The 13,986-nt window shown below is 34.9% G+C and overlaps 1 long non-coding RNA gene across 1 annotated transcript in view; it reads left to right on the forward strand.

The window, feature by feature from the left end:
• LOC110217797 (uncharacterized) overlaps positions 1 to 13,986 on the forward strand; it is a 36,403-nt gene that overhangs the window by 12,959 nt on the left and 9,458 nt on the right. The window contains exon 2 of the long non-coding RNA XR_002327141.2: positions 8,179 to 8,306. This is a non-coding gene — a long non-coding RNA (uncharacterized LOC110217797). The remainder of the gene's footprint in view (positions 1 to 8,178; positions 8,307 to 13,986) is intronic.

The raw sequence follows: 13,986 nt of genomic DNA on the forward strand, positions 1-13,986 counted from the left end.
AGATGTTAGGAATCCGTCCTATGTGATTTTTTTTAAGAGTTCTGTGTGATTTTTTAAAATTATTAACTAGCATGATTTTATAAACTTTATTGAAATCTGAATTTAAACTGGACCCAAACCCTTTTTTTTTTGCCCTAGGTTAAACGTGTTATTCTTCCTAACCATAATCAGGTCATTCTTATGTAGTAGCACCAATGAGGAAAGGAGAGTGGGTAGTTATAGGTTCTAGAGGGAAGGTCACTTCCAAAGCCAGGCCAGAAGATATGAGTATGCTTTAAGAATAGGAGTATGCTAGTAAATATTTAACAACTTGCTGTCTAGAAAAATAAAAAAATGGACACAAAACTACTTCTAAGTTTAATCTGTGTTATTAACATTTTCCCCATCATTTTCTTAAATCTTAAATCAACAAAACAATAAATCCAGCCCAGATATGTAGGGTCTGCCAATTTCCAGGGTATAAATGCTCACATTGAAAATTTAAAAGTTGACCCTCATGAACCAGTTTGACCAAGGACCAACACTTCCCTGTTTAGGAAGGATCAGCCCCTTGTCTTTCCAGATAGGAGGAGGGGAAATCCTCCTCAGCCATACTTTAACTTCTCCCATATACCTGCTGCTTGTTCTTTCAAGAAACTCTCTTCCTTTTCTATGTTAGTTAGCTACGTGTTCTTAAAATTGAACTAGTTTTTCTAAGATATCATTTAGAGTGTGTGGGTGTATCCTGGGTAGGAATGAAAAGAAGCAGCAAAGTGGGAGGTTATGGTTGCTCTGGAGACAGTGAAAGAAAGATAGAAGGAAAACTTCATAAATTGATGGGGAATGAATTAGGGGCTTAGACAGCCAAAGATTATTTTTTTTATTGAAAACATACTATTGGACTTCCCTGAAATGGATCTGGATTGTAATGAATTCCTCTGAACAAAGAAGGATCTAAGCATTGGTATTAGGGGGAAAAGATTCTTGATAAGGTTACATTTTCTCTCTAAGCCCCTCTAAGCCGCTCAGTTGACCTTGAGCAGTTGTCCTTTCCTCATTGTTTTCTCCTGGCAAGTTAAAAAAAAATACTTACCTACCATGTGGAACAGTGGGAGAGTTTACTAAAGGTCATGCTAAAGAGGCATCTGAAGGAAGGGATCTAGAAATAGTTGTGTCCATCAGAGAGCTGGGGTCATACAAGAGATTAAATCCAACTATGCCCCCCAGTAACACATGGTAGCTTAAAGGTTGCATTATGCATGTATGCTTTGTTGTTTCACAGGCAGTATAAATATTAAAAACTCATTGAACATAAAACTTTCTTTCAAATGACTTCTTTCTAACTGAACTCTATGATGTTTTTGAGAATTCCTTAACTAAGTTTCATTTTAGTCTTCACTAGATGCCACCAGGAGGTACCTGTAAATCTCACTAGGAATATATATTATTCCTAGCTCCACTTCTCACTCTTTAGACTTAATTACTTGTATACCAGCAGCCTTCTGACCCTGGAAATGCCTCTACTGTGAGGCCCTCTCTTATTTTTGAATCCTAGCACATTGCAAGTGCTTCTAAATGTTTGTTGTTGTGGCTGTCTCTAGCTCAGACTTTCATTTTATGGACCATGTTCATTTTACTCCTGGCTTGACTCCTTGCTCTCCTGACTTCTCCATCTCCTTGCCAATAGCCTTACCCCTATGCAGCTATGTTCCCACCACCACAAATTTCTAATTCCCCTAATTTCCTTTATATGTCTTCCCCATTAGAATGTAAGCTCATGGAGAGTAGGAACTCTCTCTCTTTCTCCCTCTCTCCCTCCCCTCCTCTTCTCTCCCCTTCCCTCCTCCCCTCTCTCTTCTCTCTCTTTCTCTCTCTCTTCTCCCCCTCCCCAACAACATTCAAATATTACAAGCAGAGTTTGTTCACAGCCAAAAGGTATAAAGAACTGCTTGGGCTTTTGTCATGGTAATAAAGTAAGCATTCAATTTGTGCAAAAGAATATATCTTACAAGCCTCAGGTCTACCTAATGCTTCAAAATCAGAGTTAAGTTAGAAGGACACTATCATGTTCCTTGAAGAAGAGCTGAGGAATTGAATATATTATAGTTCAGTGGTAGCTTTTGGTCACTTGACATCACAAATGTGGGGTTACTAGATGAATTCTAAATGATAGTTTAGACACGATTACAATTTTCTCTGTCCACGTTTTCTAAATTATTAAAATTCCTGCAGGTTAAACTTCATCTACATTGAAGATATTTAGAAGCAAAGTTTTTATTCTGGGAAAATCCAAATCAGAATGTATTTAATATTTATTTTTTACCTAACAACATATGTCCTGATTTTTGATGAACTAAGTAAGATAGTCTTAGTTTCCTTATTATTAGTCTCTGTATATCACTAATTTTATTTAAACTCCTCAGTTGTTTTTATTTTGCTTTGTTTCTTTTAAAGAAGACTAATTATTGGCCTGAACTTGTTCATTGGAGGCAAGAGAGCAGATTAGATTCCTAGATGACCCCTTGAAATTCTTTTTAATTGTAGTAACCATATTTCCAACTGGAATTTCATGTAAAAACACAGAACATCTTTAACATCTAAAATAATCCACAGATTTTATTAGTAACGAGAAATGATACTAACTTCTGCTTGCAAGTTTTACTCATAGTTATATAGTGGATAAAGTGTTAGACTTGCAGTCAGGAAGACTGGGCTTCAAACCCTCCCTCCTCCCAACACTATGTAAGCATGGACAAGTATCAACTTCTCTGAGCCTCAGTTTCCTCATCTGTTAAATGTGCATAATTATGACAAAATGAGGCTGTTGTGAAGAATAAATATGAGATGCATAAAATATTTTGCGAACTTTAAAGCATTATATAATAAATTTCACTTATGTTGATAATGATGACAGTGATGGTAATGGTGACACTATGCCAAAGGAAACTAGCTGAATACCTTTTTCTTGTCTTCTCGTTGTTGCCTATATTTATCCTGTAGCTAAGTATTCTTTCATAATGCTCTGGATAAGATGCTAATGGGGCTAAGATTGCACTTAACTGAATGAACCAGTAATCCTTACTCCTTTTAATTGTCCCAGATTTCCTTGGGAATCCTAGGCAAATGTCTTTTAAATGTATGTCATTGGCAGACCGGGCAGGGGAATATAAATGAATAAATAGCTATTCCTCTTGTTTGAGTAAACTAATGGAGATATAGGACCTACTTATAGAGAGAAAGATAGCACATGATACCTTCCTTTGACTATGCAAATGACCTTTTTCAGATTCATCAAGTCCCTCCTGGGCTCACTTAAGGGAGTTGCTTCCCCTAAAGGGGAAAAAAAAATAGCAACAAAAATACCTTATTCAATGCTATTGGTATTTTCTAGACATTTTCAGTTTCTTTTACAATTTTTAGTGTGCAAATGTAAATTACTAATGAGTACCCTAAGAACATGATACTTCCCTGAAATCCTATATCTCATTGTCATATGGAGGTCATCCTGAGTTTTCAAAGGCTTTTACAAGCAGAACAAAGCTCTAGGAGAGTAACATTAAGTTGGAAAGAATCGGCATATTGCCCCAATGATGATAGCCTAGCCAGGTTTAGGCATATTCATTACCAGATGGTTGGCTGAAAGAAAAAGGGAAAGAGAAAGATAAAGGGTGAAAGAGATAACAAGAAGCTAGATATGCTAGCTGAATGATACATAAATAGATATAGCTATCAATATAGATATTATTATGAATATGCATACATATCAGTTAATCAGACTAATATAATCTATACTCCCATGTGTATATATGTATGTATGTGTATACACACACATATAAAAGTGCACATATACTTTGTGTGTGTGTACATATATATATATTTATATAATATTATGTATACATACATAAAAGCACAGTTGTAGCAACTTAGGACAACTATATATATATATATATATATATTATATATTTAGAAAAATGTAGCGATAGCTTTTGTTTTTATCTGCTTCTTAAATTTCCCAATATATTCCCTCCCCAACCCAGAAAGCCACCACTCATAACAAAGAATACATACAAAAGAAAAAAATAACCTAAGCAATTGGAATTATGTCCATACCCTTTAACTCATAGTTCCCAATGCTATCTATATAGTTCAAGAAAGCATATGCACATAATTGTGAAGTTGGAAGACTATTTTCTAAGGCATATGGAGGTTCTAACCTGTATCAGAGGCTATAGCCATATCAATGAATTCAAGGAACTTTGGAGAATTAAGAACATGAACAAATTAATGTTATATTTATATGCTAAGGGATCATATCAATATCAGATATACTGGAATTCTGTTCTCATATTCCAGTGACTCAGTATCATGCTGTGTTTAATCTATACCATTCATTTGTTCCTTTAGCTTCATCTAGGTGCCTGGCAGGAAACCCATGTCCTTTCTTTTGGCCATAATGTATCTAGCCATTTCTTCCCTGATACAACTGTGTCATTGATTTTGGTCTCGAACTTTAAGCTTCCTTCTGGATTTGAGTAACTTTTGTTCAAGACATCCAGTCTATGGAAGATGTAGTCATATTTCATGTATTATGCAGAGAAAGTACTTGCATACAACACCAAAGGACCAACCAATAATAGAACCACTTGAAGTGCTCTTGAAGATAGTGCAATTCATGCCCTTCCAGAACATTCTCTTTATCCACCTAGTGACTTAAAGTTCTTTGGCCATAGTTTAAAGGGAAAGGTTCTTCAAATAGCAGTCTGAATAAAAACAATTTACAAGAAGAGAGCAACAGTTGCTAATATTCCCTACCCCACCTAACACCTGTAAAAACTAAATAAACATTTCTAAATGTACCAGTTCAAATAGGATTGTTTGAGCACTCTCAGTTCCGTGAATAAAAGATCCTAGATACAAGTAAAGTTTTACTGTACATGTAATATTTTGAAAAGCCTAACAAAGAGTCACACATAAGCTGAAGGGAAAGGGAGGAAAATATGGAAACATTTAAAGGAAGGATGTGACTCACAGGAAGATTGCCAATCTGAAAACACAGAGGAATATAGGGAAGAGATGGAGAAGATTTCCAGAGTAGAGAAGGAAAATGAGTGGTTTGGGGAGCAGATGGTGCTATATCTCATTCTTAGAGATAAGAACAGTGAAGAATCTGCTTTTTCCCTTGAAAAAGTTACATAACTACTATTTGTTATTTCATTCCATCCCTTTTAGGAGTGGTTTCATTTATAATTCCCTCTCATTCCAGATTGGAATTCTATCAATTTCCCAGAGACTACTACTGCTGTCATCCTGAAGAAACAGCAACAATTAACATTTATTTATCATTTACTAGGTGCCAGGCACTGTGTTAAGTGCTTTAAAATTATTATTTCATTTAATACTTAAAACAGTGCTTGCAAGTATTATTATCCCCATTTTGCAAGGGAGGAAACTGAGGCAAACAGAAGTTAAGTGACGTATACAGAGTCATATAGCTAGTAATTGTCTGAGACCTTATTTGAACTCAGGTCCTCCTGACTCCAGGCCCAGCCTCTATCCATTGTGTCACCTAGCTGAACAATAATGCTTTCTCTCTCTCCTTATGTTTGCTGTGCCACTATTCCCTTCCTGCTTCTTTCCTTCAAATTTACAGACAAACAGAAGGTCAGTGAAGTTGAACCATACTTTTAAGGTGAAATACTTTTGACAACTCTTCATTATGGAATTCTTCATGGTATTTTTAGATATCATATAGTACAACTGAAGAAAATCTCTTCTTATATTTGTTTTGGGGCATATATCTTAGGTCATCATAGCTAGGACATCAAGGGGAGAAAATGATGCTTTTAAACAATTTTTAGAGATGATGTGGTGCTTCATGTTCGCATCCAGCATCATTTAAGCATCCAATGTCCAGAAATACCCCTCCCCTCATCTCACACAATACCTCTTGATAGTCAGTGTCTTTAAGAGTCTGGAAACTTTTGGCAAGGAGAACCACCACCAAACAATAAAACATTTCCTTTTCATGTATGCTGAGCTATGTCAAGGCTTTTTAAATCTTCATGATCCCTCCAAGAGCTGTCCAACTGCCCCATGTTGAAAGTGGAACACTGAAATGATGTCAAAAATCAATGACAGAAGGGCTTATGCCATCATAAGTTCTGTAATTTCAATATGACAAGTCTTGAGCATGTCCAGATGTATGTGGGGAAGGTTTCATTTAGCCTGCCTAGAATCGAAGTTGGAAGCATATAGTAGGAGGCTGCTCATTTAAGAGCTTTGCTATATTCACATTGGCCAGATGTGTGGTTTGTATTTTTAAAAAAATGCAAAGCCATTGTTCTAAATGTTGTATGAAAGCCTGTTCTGTCTTCTCAAAAGCAGATCACAGAATACATATCTCTTTCCCCAGCTTTTGAAAAAAATAATCCTTTTCCCTGTCATTTGAAAATAAATGGTATCCTAGGGATAAATCTACAGCCTTGGCTGTTAATAGGTTGATCCAATTTCTCCAACGGGACGAGTGAAACGAATTTGGCAGGTAGCTAACAAGTAGAGGCAGGGTGGTACACCATAAAAAGCATGGGGCTGGGAATCAGGGAACCTGGATTATCATATTGGCTGTGTCATTTATGTGCTGCATCACTACAAGTAAGTCGCTTAGCCACTGCAGCTCTCACTCTCCTTATCTGTGCAATGAAGGAATTGGACTAGATGCTATTTTTTCTTTAGATTTTAACATTCCAGGAGATGAATTCACAATGTGAGAACAATCAGTTAGGCTTTGTTTTCACTGCCTGCTGGCAGAGGTGGGTCAGTCAGTCAGTAAGCACTTATTAAGTGCCTACTATGTACCAGAGGCTGGGGACACAAAGAAAGGCAAACAAACTAAGTCCCCATTTTCAAGGAGCTCGAAGTCCAATAGGAGTAACAACATACAAACAGCTATGTAGAAGTAAAATATATAGAGGATCAATTGCAGATAGTCAATAGAGAGAAAAGCATTGGAATTAAGGGGGATTGGGAAAGGCTTCTTGTTGAGGGTGGGATTTCAGCTGAGACTCAAAGGAAGCCAGGGAAGCCAGGAGGTAGAGGTGAGCAGACACTAAGATTATGTCTACGTATGTCTGATATCCAACTCCTTTCACTGACAGTTATCAGTATTAATGCTAAATTTTCAGCAGAATTATGGTATGCACAAAAAATACTGGATTTGGAATCAAATGATCTGGATACAAGTGTCACCTGTGACATTTATTACATGTGTGACCTTAGGCAAATTACTTCAGATCTTTGGGTCTCATTTTCCTGAACTGTAAAATGAGAAGATTGGACTCGATGGTATCAAAGTCCCCCCCCCCCACCCCAGCTCTCAATCTATTTTCTCATGATCTAATGGATCATCTAAGGATGATTTGAGTTCTGATAAGAGAGTATAGTCAAAACTGCCCTAGAACCATCTCTCACCTGACTGTACCAAAACAAACAAACACACAAAAAGTTGGAGCTACAAAATTAAAAAAAAATGACAGGAAGAGGGAAAATGAAAGGACTAGACACAAGGTAATTTTTTTTTTTTGGAGTAGAAGGAGGGAGATAGAGACAAAATCTCCCTTTGTTGTCTAGTCTTGAAGTGCAATGGTCACTCTTGGGCCCAGTGCCAATAACGATAGGGCACAGAAGCTTGTTCTTGTTTTCTTTTTCCAACATATGACAGGACACTTCTCTTTGGTGACTCTTAGCTCCTGGGGGCTCATCATATTGGTGCTGGACTTAGTGTGGACACCCATTTGGCTTTAGTCTACTGCAGCTCAGACTCCCAGACTCAAGCAACCCTCTAGCCTTAGCCTCTTCAGCACCAAGGGCCTCAGGAGTATGCCACCACTCTTGGCAAATAGGCAATTCTTAAAGCAAAAAAAAAAAACTCTTAAAATTCCTTTGGCACTCCCATCTATGCTTGTCTCCTTCCCCCCCCCCAACCTAAGAATGGCTCTGTGCCCTCTGTGGTTGTGGCACATTTAGAAAATGACTTTCAGGGCTTACCCCTTGACAATCATAGGGGTAGATACTGGCCCTATGATACTTCTCTTCCCTTAGCTCTTGTGTTGGGATAAGGGACGGAGGGTGATGGTAGAAGATGCCATATCCCTGTGACTGTGGATTTTATACACTCAACTTTTGGAATTAACTCTTTGGCAGGGTCCCAGGGTGAATTCTACTACCAGGTCAAATTGAATATAATGAATTATACCAGAGCCAAAGCTCAAGAAGAAGAAAAGAGGTTGCTGTGGAAGAGAGTGTGAAACCTTGAGGACAACAAAGTAAAGGTGAGATGGGACCAGAAGTGCAATGTTCGTTATCACAATTTAAGATAACTCAGGAAGAAAGAAGCGGTCAGTAGGAGGAAGTGAAGGGTAGATTTGAGAAACAAATGCTACCAATATTGGCCTAGAGAACCCCCTGCCCTTTTGTGGCATCACATTGATGTGGGGGATGGGAGAAGGGAGGTCTGCTTAGAGACGAAAGAAAGTCAGTTGCAGAAAGGAGAAACCACAGAATGGAACTGATAAAGATCAAGAATAGGCCTAAAAATTCCACTTACAGTTTCCCTACAGCAGTTTCCCAACTGATCACACTCTTCCTCTGAAGGAAAATGACCTCTTCTAACCCTAATGGCCTGAATGAAAAGAGAACAGGCAGTAATCACTGGTGAAAGGCATGACTATATCAGGCCTTCAGAAGGAAAGGGATTTTCAGAAAGGATATCATAGAAAACGCAGCAGAATAACTGATTAAAGTAAACAAAAGCTGCTTGTGAAGAAATGAACAATCATTCAAAAGGCAGCCGTCTCAATGGACAGGTACTCCACCAAAAAGAAAATAAAGTAAACTAAGTCATTCCCCTTAGGATTTTGAATGAATTAAATTCCCTAATAAGAAGAAAAAAGAATAGAGGAATAGATAAGAAAACAAAATATAAAAACAAAATACAAGAAGAATATTTAAAACATATGGAAAGTGTGAAAAAGGAATGAAACAAAAACTATTATGGTACAGGTGATATGAAAATACCACAAGTGGCAATCAGGACCTAAGGTAAAATCATAATAAAAAATGAATAAAGTCAAAGAGACCAAGAGAAACCATATTTGATATTCAAAGTACGATAATAAATTTAAAAAAACAGTATTGGATGAATATATACTATTGGCATAGTGGCTACATTCTTAAAATTAAAGAAAACAATTACAAAAAAGATATTCATGGCAAAAATAAAAGTAAATTTTAATATTTCAATCTCATAATTAAATAACTCCCACCAAAAAGGACAATATAGAGCTTAACAAACAAACTAGATTTGACCTGTCTCTGGTGACTTTGAATAAGACTATTAAAAAACGCACATATTCTCAGCATCCCTCAGAACCTTTGTGCAGGAAATGATTGTTCTAAAGCCCAAAGGAATCATAAGCAAATGTAAAAAAGTAAGTATAATAAATATATCTTTTATTGACCATCACACAAATTAGTAAGAAAGGAAGGACAATGATCATAAATGACACTAGGCAATGACATCCTGAATAATGAAATGAATCAAAGGACGATAGAAATAATCAATACCATGTTGTGAATAATGACAGCAAACAACATACCCCAAACTGCTGGGACACAGATATTACAGTCCTTAATGGAAAATATGCATCTGCAAAAACTTTTATTAAGCAAATGGAAAATTACAAAATCAATGAACCAAGCGTGCAGTTAAGACTAGAAAATAAACAAGTGAGCAAATTGCAACAAAATATAGAAAGAAGAAATCTTGAAAATTAGAGGAGAAACAGAAATACTTGAAGTCAGAAGTTATAGAACTGATATAACTAAGTTCCAAATAGTTTTTACTTAAAGATGAGCAAAGTCAATAAACCTATTACTTAACCTGATCTAGACAAGAAAGACAAAAATCAAATTACCAAAATAAAAAATAATATAAATTTATAAAGGAAAGAACATTTTAAAAAAAATTATCAGAAGCTAATAAGCACAGATATGCCTCCAGAAAACTGAGAACTGAAATGATACTGATAAATATTTCAAAATTTTTAAAAATGCCTGATCAAACAAAAAAAAAATGTTCTTAACCCAATCTCTAAAAAAGAAATTGGATTAGCAGCACATGAATTGCCTAATTAAGAAACACACACACACACACACACACACACACACACACACACACACACACCAGGCCAGATGGACTTAGAAGTGATTTCAATCAGAGGTTTAAAAAGCAATGAAAACCTACACTACAGAAGTTCTCCAAAAGAGAGAAATAGAGAAAGCTATTTGGCAAAATCTTTTTGTGCGATAATTACAGAGATACTCAAACCAAGGAAAGGCAAAGAAGAAAAGGATTTTGCCAATCTCACATGCGATTAAAGATGCAAAAATATTAAATAAAATCCTAACAAGGAGACTTACAAACACAATTGACACAGTTAATCATACAAATGACAAACATTATCAAAATAAACACATGGTTATTACAATAGATGCAGGAAATGCTATTTTTAAATGCAAAATACAGCATGTACCTCCCCCCCTCTCCTCCCCCCCTCCCCGTTGACATGGTAGGGCTCAGGATTAATGTGAACAAAAAAATACATTTAAAATCAAGAGCTAACATTGTTTGCAATGCTAGGAATACTGGAAAAATACTAGAGTTTTCCCCGTTGCACATAAAGGTAAAATAAGGATACACCACCACCACCACCACCACTGAACCCCATCTCATTCCTCCATTATTTGTCATAGTTCTAGAAATGCTAGCTATGTTGATAATATAAAAGATAAAAATTCAATGCATAAACATTAGGAAAGAAAAGTCAAAATTATAACTATATTTTTAGGTATACTTAACCTCAAAGAATCACTGAAGAAACTAATAGAGAATTACTAGCTTCATCAAGGTAACAGCATACAGAATAAATCCATAAAGTTTATAGTATTTACTATTAATGAAAACCAGAAAAAATGACACAGAAATTCCATTCAAAATAAATATGAAATGTAGAAATATGAGAGTTAACTTACCAGAAAACATACATATTATACATACATATATGTATATATGCACACATATGTACATATGAATTTATATATATGTGTATGAATAAATAGAAATATAATGTTTTTTTTAAATAAAAAACAAAGGAAGATACTAGTCATGATAGTATGTACCAATAATTCTAGCTACCAAAGAGACTGAGATTGACAGATCATTTCAGTTTAGGGGTTTTGAGCAGTGGTTTAAGCTATCTTTAAAGTGTGACACTGATACCTTGAACACCAGGGAGTGGGGGGAGATCACCAGGTTGTCTAAAGAGGGGTGAACCATCTCAGTCTGGAAATGTAACAAATCATAGCTCCCACTTGTTCATAAGGTATATTCTTTGTAATATGTTGCTGTAATCCTTTACCTAGTATTTAATTTAGGATTTTTGCACCCATATTTATTAATGGAATTATAATTTTCTTTCTCTGTTTTAACTGTTCCTAGTTAAGGTATCAATATCATATTTGTTTCATTAAAAAAAGAGTTTGGTAGGATCCCTTCTTTGCCTGTCATTCCAAATAAGTTATTTAATATTGAAATTCTTTGATCTTTAAACGTTTGATAGAATTCACTTGTAAATCCATCTGGTCCTGGCACTTTTTCTCTTTTTTAGGAAGCTCATTTATGACTTGTTTATTTCTTTGTCTAAAATAGGTCTATTTAGATATTCTATTTCCTCTTCTGCTAATCTAGATAATCTATACTTTTTGTAATATTCTTCCATTTCATTCAAATTGTTAAATTTATTGGCATATGATTGGGCAAAATAATTCCTTAGAATTGCTTTAATTTCATCTTTACTAGTAGTATATTTCACCCTTTTCATTTTTAATATTAGTGATTTGGTTTTCATCTCTTTTTTTTAATCAAAATAACTAATAGTTTATCTATTTTATTATTTTTTCCTCATATAACCAGCTCTTCATTTTATTTGTTAATTCTAAAGGTTTTAATAGTTTTATTAGTCTTACCTTTAATTTTTAGGGTATCAAATTTAGTCTTTAATTGGGGATTTTTAGTTTGTTTTTCTTCTAGTTTTTTTTTAATTGTATAGCCAGTTCATTGGTCTGCTCTTTCATTGTTTTATTGATGTAAGCATTTAGAGATATAAAATTTCCTCTGATCACTGCTTTTCCTGTATCCCATCGGTTTTGATGTGTTGTCTTATTATTGTCATTCTCTCTAATAAAATTATTGATTGTTTCTATGATTTGTTCTTTAACCTACTCATTCTTTAAGATTAGATTGGAAATATATATCATTGGTTACTGAGCCCGTGTTCTACATGATTGACTTGACATGTCTAGCAGAATTCTTGCTGAATACCAAAACTTTCCCCCCAGCTAATAAGCTTGGGAAGTCATACCTGTTGCTGTGATTTATATTCTTGGCCCCAGACTACAGACCTTTATACTCATCCAGGTATATATATCTTAAGGAATTTGCTGTATATCATAGAGGCAGGGAAAATATCCAGTAAAATCGTAAAAGGGAAAAAGGAAAAAAAGTGATTCAGTGTTCTATATTTATTGTCATATCAATGCAATTCCTTGGAATATACTTCCAAAAGGACTCAATGACAGAAATAAAGGTCCCACGTAGTACTAACATATTCATAGCAGCATTCTTTGTGGATTATGAACAAAGTAGGTGCACATCAACTGGGAAATGGTAGAAAAATAGAGTGTATCAATATAGGAATATCTTGCAGAAAGAAATAAATACAAGAAATTCAGAGAAATAGATTTATATCAATTGATAGTGAAATAAGAATTAGGAAACTATGCATATAATTAATGCAACAATGTAAAGTTTAAAAGGTTACTAAAAGGAATTTGATCATTGAAAAGTTAAAACATAAATGAAGTTTATGAAGAACAAAAACAAACAAACAAACAAAACCAGTGGCTCATGTTTTTGCCTCATGGCAAAAACTAATTGATTGATACTGGACTGACTTGGACAAAATGTTGTATGCATTGCCAAATGTGTTCACTTTATCAGATATTTTTGTGTCATTATGTTGCTGTAATAGGGAGATATTCACTTGGAAGTTAGAGGGCTGCATAACTATTATGTAAAGACAAAAAGCATCAGTGAAAATCTACATTTAAAAATTCTGTGTAGAATGACAGGTTTTCTCAGTAAACATGAGAGTAAATCAAGGATGCCTCCTTTCCTCATTATTATTTCACGTAGTTCTAGAAGTGCAAGCAAACAAGACTAGAGGAAGAAATTAAAGTCATGAAGATAGGCAAAGAGGAGATGAAAGTATCTTTATCTACTAAGGACATGATGGTTTACTGGACAATCGTAGGAAATAGCTAAGTAACAACTTGAGACATTCCTAGCTTCAGTAAAGTTGTAGGCTACAAAATAAACCCACAGGAATAATAATGTTTCTTTATAATAATAATTCTAAGCAGTAAGGGAATAAAGGAAGGGAAGTCCCACTCACAATAAGTTGTATACATATACACACACAAAATATATGTGTGAATCAAACCATTACACACACACACACACACACACACACACACACACGTCAAACTTCCAAATTCAGTACATATAGAGAGACAATTACAAAATGCTCCTTAAAGAAATAAGGAAAAGTAAAATATCTAGAGAAATATTCAGTTGTCATGGCTAGGAAAAAATAAAAATGATAGCATTTAGGCTAATTTAAAGACTTAGTACTATATTAATTACAATATCAAAGAGACACTTCACAAAGCATGATAAAAGAATAACATTTCGCTTGGAGGAACAAAATAATTAAAAATAAGCAATGAACTAACAAATAGTGGGGAAAAGGATAGAAATGAAGAGGAATAGCACTTCTCAAAATTCAAACCATTATGAAGCAATCATCAAAACCATAGAATAATTTAGAAAAG

The sequence above is a fragment of the Phascolarctos cinereus genome, unplaced genomic scaffold, assembly GCF_003287225.1.
Source record: "Phascolarctos cinereus isolate Bilbo 61053 unplaced genomic scaffold, phaCin_HiC Scaffold_3;HRSCAF=262, whole genome shotgun sequence".
Classification (NCBI taxonomy): Eukaryota; Metazoa; Chordata; class Mammalia; order Diprotodontia; family Phascolarctidae; genus Phascolarctos; species Phascolarctos cinereus.